This window comes from Phascolarctos cinereus, unplaced genomic scaffold (genome assembly GCF_003287225.1).
Source record: "Phascolarctos cinereus isolate Bilbo 61053 unplaced genomic scaffold, phaCin_HiC Scaffold_9;HRSCAF=440, whole genome shotgun sequence".
Classification (NCBI taxonomy): Eukaryota; Metazoa; Chordata; class Mammalia; order Diprotodontia; family Phascolarctidae; genus Phascolarctos; species Phascolarctos cinereus.
This window is the reverse complement of record NW_027556402.1, coordinates 31,481,555-31,494,133: the sequence shown is the minus strand read 5'-3', so window position 1 is coordinate 31,494,133 and position 12,579 is coordinate 31,481,555. Positions and strand designations below refer to the sequence as shown.

Sequence of the window (12,579 nt, the reverse complement as noted above, 5' to 3'; positions counted from 1 at the left end):
TCCATTCATTGTGAATTAACTTTGAATTTTTTTATTTTGGCAATTTTATTTCTCTTTCTCAGTTTAGCTAATAATTTATTAGTTGTGGTAAACTGCTCAGAAAGCCAAAGCTTAGTATTGTTTTTCACTTCTAATTCCTTCTATTCTAAATTTTGTCTATTCTCATTTTCAAAATTCCTTCTTTTGTGAAACTTGTTTTGGGTTTATTAGTTTGTTGGTTTATAAGTTTTAAAAACTGAATGCTAGGTTCATTAATTTTTTTAGTTTTGTAATTTTATATTTTCAGAGGCAGGATTTTTTTCCCCTTAGATGTATTGGCAACACACATCCACAAAATGTTGTTATATGGTCTCATTGTTATAATTCTCTTTTAAATATTTTTGTTTGATTTAATTGTTTATTCTAATTACTTGTTGTCTCCTCTTACACTGTAAGATCCTTAAGTGCAGGAACTACCTTTTGCCTCTTTTTGTATTTCTAGCATTTGGCATCATGCTTGGCACAGAGTAGGCACTTAATAAATGTTTATTTACTAATTGATTGATGTTATAATTTAGTCTTGACTCAATTTTGTATCCTTTGCTTGTATTGCTTGTATTAAGCACTATCTTTACGGTTTATGATCTATAAGGAAAGTTTAAAATTTGTCTTTTTACATTTAAGACCAATTCTTTATATGACAATTTCCAACTCTGAAAAAGTCTTCCTCTGTTTTTGTTTTACTATCTACCTTTTCCTTTATGAATTTACATATTGTCATTTAGTGTTTATACACACACATATTCATTTTCCATTATGCCAAAAATATAATATACTTTCTCTGTTTATCTCTCTCTGGATTGTGAATTTTTATGGTTATATTTTTTTTTCTTGAATAACATTCAAGTTCATATTTTAAAGAAGCACTCAAGAGACTAAGTTTTGTTCTAGCCTCTTATTTTCACTGTCTTTATATTTAGATATATTTCTTGTATGCAGCAAACAGTTGAGTTTTATTTTCTTATCCATTCTGCTATTGTTTTCAGTTTTTGGAAAATTAATTAATTTACATTCACATTTATACTTATTAGGTTATATTTTCCACTCTCAAGGTATGTGCTGTTTCTCCTATGTGACTCTCCTATAGATTGTCAGAGGTTATATTCCATAAAGCCATTTTCTACCTAGACTGCTTCAAAGCCTGGCAAGCTAGTTTTTTTTTTAATTGACCACCAGGGACATAGCTCACTGTTCTGTCATTCTGTGTTCACACTTGGCAAAGGGTTAAAAATGTGTAGACACATATTTATATTTTGTTTAAACCATTAACACCTAATTATCTCTGATTGTGCTCCTTCTGTGATATCTTTAAATGAGTTGATGAGGGAGGAGAATCAATTGCTCAGTGGTGTCATGACCATCCCCCCTGTCATAGATTTTTTAACCAGGTCTTTTGAGTTTTCCTTTTGGGGTTTTACTACTGGGTATTATTTCTTCATTCTGTTGTTTCCTTTAGTTTTAACTTGATCATTTTTTCTTTCCTTTTATGTCATTACTTTTTTTTTTTTAGTTTAGGGGTTGGCTTATCAATACTTTTTCTGTCAGCTTTCTTGCCATCCACTTTATCTCTTTCCACTATTTCTAGTTATTGTTTTTATCAGATCTTTGTACAGTTTGGCCCTTCCTAAGGACCATGTATTCAGACCACTGGAGTTGGACAGCTTCAAATCTTTCATTGCTTTGAGAGCTAGAGGTATCCTGCTGGGTGCCAACTATGTAGATATTCCATGGGGAAAAGACCATAAATGTATTTATACTCCTTATTCCCACTCCCACTCTGCTGCTGTTGCCTCTCTCTCTTCACTTTAGTTAGGGATTGGGAGAAATTTCATGATCCAACAAAGGATACTGAGAAAGAACCTAGAGGAGAGTTGGAAGCAGAACTCAGAGTGGGTAATTACACACACACACACACACACACACACACACACACACACACACACACAAAAACCCAAAACCCAAAACAAACAAACAAAAAACAAGGAAGAAGAGAATTTCTAGAAGAAGTGTGAGAAACTGCTCAGGGCTCAAATGCCATAAGAACTGGTTAGGAAGCCAGAAGAACTAATGTGCTTTAAAGCTATATTAAGGGAGGCATAGCTTCCAGGAATAAAGAAGTGATGGTCTCATGATACTCTGCCCTGCTCAGACCACACCTGTAGCTTTGTGTTCAGTCCTCAGTTCCATATTTTAAGCAGGTCATTGATACACTGGAGAACATTTAGAGGAGAGTACTCAAAATGGTGATGTGTATCAAGTTCATGACTTGGATGGATTGAAAGAAGAAAGGATGTTTGTGTCTGTTCTTCCCTTAACCTCTTCCCCCATTCTCATTTGGTATATGATGGTCTTCACGTTCAATCTATCCTCTGCATTCGTAAGTTTAGGATGCCCATTGTAATGAAAGGATCACTACATTCATAATCGGTCAAGCTGAATTTATCTGTTATTTATTACTCATGTAATCTGGAGCATGTCATTTCTTGGGCCTCAGTTTCTTTATCTGTTGAATAAAGAAATTGAACTAGACAATCTCTAAGATTCTTTCCAATTCTAGCTCCATGGTGCTATAATCATTTGTTTCTAAATAATCTCTCTTAGTTCCATGGTGACTCAGATTTTATAATACATACAAACATTTATACATATATATATATACACTATATATATATGTATATGTATATCTATATGTACATGTGTGTATATTTGCTGTGAAACTGTCCCATTGTTGAAAGTCTAAGTGGATTTTGTCCATTGACTATAGACAAACACAAATATATACTCCACCGTCTCTCAAATAATTACAGTCAAATACAATTTGCCTTCACAGAATCAGAATTTCAGAGTTGAGGCTACCTAGTACAACACATACCTGGAAAAGGATTTTCTTTTCCTTTGAAAATGGGGACATTTACCCTTTTCCACTGCTTTGGTACCTTTCCAATTCTCCACATTCTTTCAAAGACCATTGACAGTGACTCAACGACCATATGTACTGGTTCTTTCAGTGTCCTAAGATGTATTTTCATCTGGATTTGTTGACTTGGATTCATCAAAGATAACTAGCTGCTCTTTTTAATTTCCTTATTTATTTAGGGCATAAACTTCATTTTAGCATATTTATCCTGTTATTTCAACTGCTTATATTGTTTTTCTTGACAAAAAAATTATAATCACCATAGGAGCAATTCTGCCTTTTCTCTTTCCCAGGTAGTGGTTTTATTTACTTTCCCCAAATATTGCTTAAAATAGCCGGTTTTCTTTCCTCTCCTTCTTTGAGGTTCAATTTATCTCTATTACCTATTCTAGAACCTTGTCACAGTCATCTAACAGACATGCTCATAGCTTTCTCAAGGATTTAATTATTTGCCTCAGTTTTCCATTATCAGCTAATGCCACCTTTATACTCAAGAGCTTCAATATGCACACTTATATCTGATTGAGCACCCTGGTCTAACAGCTCTTCAACTCTATTAACTTCCATAATGTGCATCTTCACTCCATCTACATCCACAGAGATGTCATCTTGCCATCGCTAATAACATATTAACCCATAATCCCACTCAGGAGATTCTGAATAATACTGGAAGATACACATAATCATTCTGACAGGACCCAATAAAAATTTATGTGATCTTATTTCAATCAGACCTTTATTATTCCACAATGATATGAGCTTTTTATGACTTTCCTCATTCTTTACTAAACACCACACCAAAGCTACTCCAAAATGACTCTTCTCTCCTCAGACCTCACAGATGTCACATTTTTTTCCCCTCTGTCTTTTAACAAAGAACCTTATCTCCTACTATTTTTTCAAGGAGTTTATATGTTATTAGAATTAATTGCGCTTTAAATATTTGGTAGAATTGACTTGTAAATCCATTTGGCCCTTGTTTTTTTTAATAGGAAGTTCATTTATGGCTTGTTCAATTTCTTTTTTCTAAGACAAGGTCATTTAAATATTCTGTTTTCTCATCTGTTAATCTGGGAAATTTCCTTTTTTTTTGGTAAATATTCATCAATTTCATTTAGGTTGTGAGTTTTATTGGCATATAGTTGGGCAAAATAGCTCCTAACAATTGCTTTTCTTTCTTTTTCATTGATTGTAAATTCACATTTCCCATCTTTGAACTGCTAATTTGGCTTTTGTACTCAAAGAGGACCAATGACATTATGATGCTGGGGTCAAGGTACTGTGTGTTCAACTGTGATCAGTCCAATACAAGCTTGAGAGGCTGTACCACAGGGTTGGGCACAAATAGTTCCTCTGAACATTTGGGATTGAGATGTCTCTAGACTTGCATATCTCACATTTCCTTTGTGCTACTGTGATTCTGCTTTGCTCACAGGGCACAGCATCTTCTTTGATGAGGGCATGCCATGCTAGGTGGACCTGTGGCAGCATCTCCCATGTCTCATAATCAATATTAACATTCTTCATAAAGGCCTTGAGAGTGTCCCTGGACCACTTTTACTGATATTGTGGATGCTTGTCTTGTACAAGTTCTCCATAAAATAATCTCATAGGTATACATGCATTTGGCATTCAGGCTGTAGCTAGCCCATTAGAGTTGCAGCCGAGTTTGAATTTTTGGAAGTTCATTTTGAGAGAGGACCTCAGTGTCTCATACTTTATTTTGCCAGGTAATCTTCAGAATCTTAAGACAATTCAAATGGAAGTAATTAAACTTCCTAGCATGGTGCTGCTATTCTGTTCTGGTTTCACAGTTATACAACAATGGGGGCAGCACAATGGCTCTGTAGATCTTCAGTTTGGTAGGCAGTCTAATGCCACTTGTTTCCCATGTATTCCTTCAGAGCCTCCAAAATGCTGAGTTAGCTCTGGTAATGTGTGCGTCAATTTAATTATCTATGTGTACATCCCTAGAAAGTACACTGCCAGGGTAAGCGAACTTATCCACAACATTCAGGATTTCTTCATTTGCTATAATGGATGGCTCCACATATGGATGATGCAGTGCTGGCTGGTGGAGAACCTCTGTTTTGTTGGTGTGATTGTCAGGCCATAATTAGCACAAGTGGTGGAAAATCAACCCTTACTTTATTCCATCTCAGCCTCTGAGGCTGCATTGAATGCATAAACATCTGCAAACAAACAAAAAAATGTACCAACTCTCCCACCACTTTAGTCTTGGCTTGCAGCCTTTTCAAGTTTACCAACAATCTAGTAGTGGACCTCGATGCCATTTTTATCTTGTGGCAGGCATTTAACAACATGGAGCAAGCACATAGCCCTGCTTTACTCTACTGGTGACTGGGAAAGTATGAGAACATCATCTTTTATTAAGAACTTCTGCAAGCATACCACTATGAAACTGGCATGTAATACCCATGAACTCTGGCAACCAAATGTTGCCATTATCTTCCACAGACCCTCAGGACTTATAGTATTAGAGGTCTTGGTTAGATTGACGAACATGGTATATGGTCATTTGCTCTGTTCTTGGCATTTCTCCTGGAGTTGTTGGGCAGCAAATACCATGTCAACCATTCCTTGACCCTTTCTGAAGCCACAATAGCTCTCAAGTAGATGAACATCTTCCAAGTGAAGGATCAGCCTATTAGGGAGGACTCTGTCAAGGACTTGCTGGCAATAACTAAGAGAGAGACACCCCTACCCCCTGTAATTTTCACAAGACAACCTGTTTCCTTTTCTTTCATAGAAATGGCCAATGGAGCCTTGCTTGATCTCCTAGGGCAGAACCTCCTCTTGACATGTAACCTGGAAGATTTCAGTCATCTTCTGAAGTAACAATTGGCCCCTTGCCTTATGGATCTCTGCTGGGATGGAATCAACTCCATGCACTTTGCCACATGAGAAGAGCCCAATGGCATTCAATACTTCTTTTTCAACTGGAAGTTTGGCTAGAAAGGGATTGCCTTCAACCTGAAGTGTATGGTCAATGGCTTCAGCATTGGATGACGATGGTCTGTTATGAGCACTATGGAAGTGTTCAGCCCATCTTTTAAGGATCATGTGCTTATTACTGATCTATGTGGCTCCTTCAGTGCTGAGTAGTTGAGATACACCAGAAATCTTTGGTCCATAAATAGTCTTCACTGAGAAATTTTACATTGTTTTCCAATTTTTTTCATTCTTTCTTTTTTTTCTTTAGTGAGGCAATTTAGTGAGGAGTTAAGCGACTTGCCCAGGGTCATACAGCTGGTGACTATTATGTGTCTGAGGCTGAATTTGAACTCAGGTCCTCCTGACTCCAGGGCCAGTGCTCTATCCATTTTGCCACCTAGTTGCCCCCATTCTTTTGGTTTTATTTTATTGTTTCTTGATTTCTCATAAAATCATTAGCTTCCATTTGCTCAATTCTAATTTTTAATGAATTATTTTCTTTAGTGAGCTTTTGTATCTCCTTTTCCATTTGGCCAATTCTACTTTTTAAGGAGTTTTTTTTTTCAGTGAAATTTTGTGTCTCTTTTTCCATTTGGTCAATTCTGCTTTTTAAGGCATTCTTCTAATCATTGGCTTTTTGTACCTCTTACCATTTGTTCTAAGTCTGCTTTTTTAAGGTGTTATTTTCTTCAATATTTTTTGTATCCTCTTTACCAAGCTGTTGACTCTTTTTTCATGATATTGCATCACTCCCATTTCTCTTCCCAATTTTTCCCTCTGTCTTACTTTATTTTCAAAATCTTTTTTGAGATCTCCCATGATCTGAGACCAATTTATGTTTTTCTTGGAGACTTTGGATGTAGGAACTTTGACTTTGTTGTCTTCTGAGTACGCATTTTGAGCCTCCTTGTCGCTAAAGTAACTTTTGATGGTCAGAACTTTTTTTGTTGTTGTCTGCTCATTTCCCCAACCTATTTCTTGACTTTCAACTCTATGCTAAAGTAAGACTTTGTTTCCAGGGTGGAGGGCTCACTGTCCCAAGCTTCAGATGCTTTGTGCAGCTGTTTTCAGAGATACTTCTAGGGATCTGAAAGTTTTCAGTTCTTCCAAGATGGTATGATCTAAGGAGAAGTGTGTTTACTACTCCCTCTGGTCTGTGAGTGACCACAAACACTCTTTTCTGCCCTGGAATTGTGGTGAGGGTCCCTGATCCACTGCAGCCACAAGCTCTGGTGTGCTAGTGCTCATCCTCAGCCTGGGACTGCCACCACGGCTTCTGCTCCTGCCACCTTCATTGCCCATTGGAACAAATTGTTCTCATCTGCCCATTCCACTGGGAGAAGTCTTCACATGTTTGGGGTAGATATCCTCCTAACTAACTGACCCTCAACCTCGTTTATCCTGTCTCTACATTCTATAGCTCATTGGAGACACAGGTGAAAGTTGGGTGACAGATGGACACCAAAGGTGGATGAGCAGCCTTGAAAAGGACTCAGCAAACCTTCACACAAGAGTTGCTAGTCCTCTCTGAGCACCCCATACATTCCAATTATGAATGGAAGCCATATACCTTATTAGTATTAGCAATACTTTGGTCAATAATAGTAATCACATATATTTTATATCACTTCATAATTGTTACAGATATGTCAAAATATTGTTTATACGCATCACTGCTTCAAAATTAGTATAGTTAGACTCACAACTGGATATGTTGGTATGTTATAAAGTTTTTTATATTTTAATAACTATTTCAATATAACTCATTTCCTTTGTAAGTTTATGTAGTTTATTTTGTTTATTTAAAATAATTATTATAAAAAGTATCAGGTATTAACAGTCTCCCAAAGGAGTCAACAACACAGAAAAATTTAATTATCTCTAATCTAATCTAACTCATGTATTTTAAAGATATGGAAATTGGATGCCCAATATCATGGATTTAATAAGTGGCAGGCATAGGATTTGAACCTAGGTCTGCTGACTCAAAAAGTCAGTGCTTTTGCCACTGTACCACATTGCATGTCCAAGACAGGCACTTAATGGGGGGAAAAGTTTTTCAACTAGTGGGAACATTTAATAAAAACTAAAATGTTTGAGAATTGACAGTGGGAGTAGGGGATGCATGGCCTACTTTGAAATCAGGAAGACCTAGGTTGAAGTCTTTATTCTGAGAAATTGGCCTGTGGCCACTAGCAAATCACTTAACCTCTCATTGCCCAGGGTAATTTTCTAAGTTTATAAAATTGAAGGAGAGCTGTGGATCTGCTTTGGTAGAAGGTGTTTCCTTCTTGGGCACCCAAACTCAAGCTATTGCAGGTCCAGTCTAATTAAAAAATGCTTTTGATAAGCGTTGTTATGTAAAGTAGCAAGACAAAATAAACAACTGACAACCTCAAAATGTAAGACTTTTACAATAATGATCTCCAAAGACTCAGAGGTCAGTCTAAAGTGGTCTTTGTCTAAGTCCTAAGTGCTCTTTCCTGTGGTTTTCAACCAAAGTAGCAAGTTGCTGTGTTGGCTAACTTAAGTCCTTTGCTTTAACCCTTTACTCTCCACCAGTTTTTTCTTACGTTATATTTAGAATAAGGTTCCTCTCCATTCAGCCGAGGTTTTTTTTTTTAGTGATATGGCCAATTAGAGAGCATTTCAATCAATAAACATTTATTAAGCACTTACCATATATCAGACATTGTGCCAAGCACTGGAGATAAAAAGAAGGGGAAAAGATAGCTCCTGCCCTGGATCTAGGAGCTTACAATCTAATGAGAAAGACAAGATACAAATAAATATACACAAAAAACTGTATACACCATAAATAGGAAATAATTAATAGAAAAAAGGCATTAGAAATTAAGATGGGTTGAGGAAAGCTTCCAGTAAAACGTAGGATTTCAGTTATAATTTAAAGGAAGACAGGGAGATCAATAGCAATAACAAAGAAAGGCAAGTATTCCAGGCATGGGTGACAGTCAAAGAGAACACTCAGAGCCAGGAGATAGAGGTTCTCTTTTTCAGAGCAACTAGGAGGCCAGTATCACTTGAATAAAGAGTACATGTTGGGGAGTAAAGTGTAAAAAGACTGGAAAGGCAAGAGGGAACTAGGTTATGAAGGGCTTTGAATGTCAAACAGAGAATTCTGTATTTACTTCTACAGACAATAGGAAGCCGCTTGAGTTTTGGTTTGTTTGTTTTTTTTTTTTTTTGGCTAGGCAGTGGGGTTAAGTGATTTGCCCAGGGTTACACAGCTAGTACGTGTTATGTGACAGAGGCGAGACTTGAACCCAGGTCCTCCTAAATCCAGGGCCAGTGCTCTATCCACTGTGCCACCTAGCTGTGCCCCCCAACCCCTGCACCACTTAGCTGCCCTCCAGCCACTTGTGTTTATTGAGTAGGGGTAACATGGTAGGACCTGTGCTTTAAAAAAAAACACATTGGAGGATGAATGGAGGATGGATTGGACCAAACACTTGAAAGTTACTAGCTGTGTGACCCTGGGCAAGTCACTTATCCTCAATTGCCAAAAAATAAAAAAAAAAAAAAGAATAAAGCCACTTCATAATGTGAGACAAGAGTAAAGGAGGAAATAGTGGTAGAAGGCACCTGAGTGATAGGAGATGAGGAAGAGGGCAGAAGAGAGATCTCATTGGTAATGGCCTCAATTTTTGACCATAAACTAAGAGGCAAAGTTCACTTCTTTGACATATACTTTGTGAAGAGCACAAGAACCCTGGGACAGGCAGCATCCTCTAGATCACAATTCCTGCTTCCAGCCCAGCCATCTGGGGAAGCAACTTCTGTAGGAAAGGGTCCAGTCATACCTTCCAACTCCCAACTAACTGCCATCCAGAGTGTAGGCAAACCAGCCTAGTTGAAGCAGTGGGACACCTTGAGGGAGAGACATGAGGCAACATGTGCTGGGAAAGTCAAACTACAATCACTATCTTGATCACTATCTTCCCTCATATTCTAGTGGAAACAGCCCAGGACCCTGAACTCAAGAGCCTTGGGGAAAGCATTGCACCATCATCCTAGGAAGCAATCCATATAGAGATGCAGCAAGGTAACTGCCCCTGTAGATGCTATACCCCCAGCTATTGAAGACGCAGAAAAAAAAATGATTGGCCACCAACGTCTTTGACTCTTTCAAATGGTTTTACCTCAGAAAGAGATATGATTTTACTGGTTACATGACATTTGAAAAGAGGCATAACCATCTCCTTTGCTGCAGAGTCTTTCTGTTTGACTTGTAGCTGAAATCTTTCTTAAGTGTTATTTCCCCTATTAGATGTAAGCTCTTGAGATCAGGGCTTGCCTTACTTTGTTTGGTTGTCTTATTTGTTTTCCCAACACTTAGGGCAGTGTTTTCCACATAGTAAATGTTTAATAAAGAAATAAACAAACAAATCATTCATTCATTCTACATGTTATTTTCAGTTTTCAATCAGAAGTGGAAAATTCATGTTTATTAAGCATCCACTGAAATTTCAAAATTTTTATCTGTTAAAACAATTTTTATTTTTATTTTCAGCTTAAAAGTATCAATAAATATGAATATTTCTATATACAAAGAATAGAAAAAAAGATTTTCATATGAAATCACAAACCTCTGTTGTATATAGCTTGAATTTCTTTGAAAAATTGTATAATAAATTAAAGATAGCATTTTTAAAGCTGTTCTGCTTGTTTCTGACTCCTTCTGTTCTACACTTCTTTTCTGTGCATTTTAAAAAATGCTGAAATGATCCTCTATGCATTCCTTTATGGGGTGGCAGCAACTAGTATTGCTAGATCCCCTCTTACGTCAAAACCCTTCTACCAATTAAAAAAAATTCATAACAATTAAGCAAATCAAAACCATATACTAACCCTATTTGACAATGTATGTCTCTACCTGCAACTCAAGTCCACCTACCTCCCTGTCAAGCAGTGGGTGGACTGCTTCATCATCAGTCCTTTAGGGTCTTGGTTGGTTGATGAATTGATCAGAGTTCTGAAGGCTTTTCCCTTTGCACACTGCATTTATGGTATATTTTGATGATCTAGAATCATTTAGATTGCCTCACTCTACATCAGTTCATATTTCATCCTGGGTTTCTAGGAGTTCATCCCTTTTGTTATTTATTATGGCATAACAACATTCCATTATATTCATATTATTCATAATAATATTCATAATTCATATTCATAATTGGATCAGCAGCGTCTCAATTGATTGGCACCTCTGTTTTCCCCAAGGTTTTTGCTACCAAAAATGACGCTATAAATATTTTTGTAAATATGTATCTTTTGCCTCTTTTTTATTTTTTGGGGGGTATTTACTTATAGATTTTATTCTTGGGTTAAAGGGTATGCACATTTTAGTGACTTTTGTAGTATATAATTACAAATTGTTGTCTAAAATGGTATGATGAATTCAAGATGCTGCCTATTCTCCCAAAGCCATTCCAATAATTATCACTTTCCTATTTTTCTGTCATCTTTCCCCACCTGATTGGTTTGAAGTGGAACTTCAGAGTTGTGCAAATTTGGATTTCTCTATCATCAGTTTTGAGCATTTTTAAAAATATGGCTACTGACGATCAATTTGCTTCCTTTGAGAATTTCCTGTTCATCTCATTTGAACATTAATGTATTGGAGAATTTATCCACTGAAATTTCAAACAACAGACTGAAGGAATTTACAATAGGATCCTGAAGTTTTTGATCAAATCTTCTGTACATCCTATTTATTATCTCTTGAATGCTAGGGACACTTAATTGCTCTCACCACAGATTTATTACTAAGAGGTAGAGTTTAGGGACCTTTGGTATTTAATTTTGCCCTCAAGCTATTCCCCTGAAGTCTCATTTGAAATAGTTCTTCATGGAATAATTATAGCCTGAAAATTACATTCTAATTAAATGTGCCTCTTCACAGCAGGATAGACTAGAATCAATCTAATAAGATGAAATTTATTAGCAATAAATGTAAAGTCACAAATTCAGGTTCAGACCAATCATTTTCACAAGGTTTGGTGGCAAAGACAGAGTTAGACAAAAGTTTGCTGAGAAAAGATATGGTGATTTCAGTGTATTTGTAAGTGAAATATAAGTCAGTGATCTATCTGTCAGCCAAAGAAGTTAATGTAACCCAACCATTTGTATATTTAAATAAACACAAAAAAGCTGCATAGCAAAATGTGCAGAATGTTAGTCTTGTTGTAGGCTCAAAACTTGGCTCAGACACTATTAATTATGCAACCTTAGGCCAAATTGAACAGCTAGGTGGTGTAGTGGATAGAGTGCCAGGTCTCAAGTCACAAAGACTCATTTTCTTAAGTTCAAAACTAGCCTCAGACATTTACCAGTTGATCTGTGTGACCCCAGACCCTGTCACATAATCCAATTTTTCTCTTCGGTTCCTGATCTGTAAAATGAAATGGAAAAGGAAATGGCAAACCACTCCTGTACCTTTGCCAAGAAAGTCCCAAATGGGGTTACAAAGAGTTGGATATGCCTGAAATGACTGAACAACAGGTCAAGTCACTTAATGTGATAGAGAATGAGAAATATCTGGGTTCAAAGCTCACCTATAGTGTTGGTTGGCTGCCTAAGTTCCTTGACTTTTCAGTGGCCCCAGAAATATTTTTATATAGCTAGTGAAGACACAAATTTGTTGAGGAAAT

General features: G+C 36.7%; 1 long non-coding RNA gene across 1 annotated transcript in view; it reads left to right on the top strand.

The window, feature by feature from the left end:
- LOC110209683 (uncharacterized) overlaps nucleotides 1-10,384 on the top strand; it is a 46,525-nt gene extending 36,141 nt beyond the window's left edge. The window contains exon 4 of the long non-coding RNA XR_013484164.1: nucleotides 9,885-10,384. This is a non-coding gene — a long non-coding RNA (uncharacterized LOC110209683). The remainder of the gene's footprint in view (nucleotides 1-9,884) is intronic.
- The last annotated feature ends 2,195 nt before the right edge of the window (nucleotides 10,385-12,579 follow it).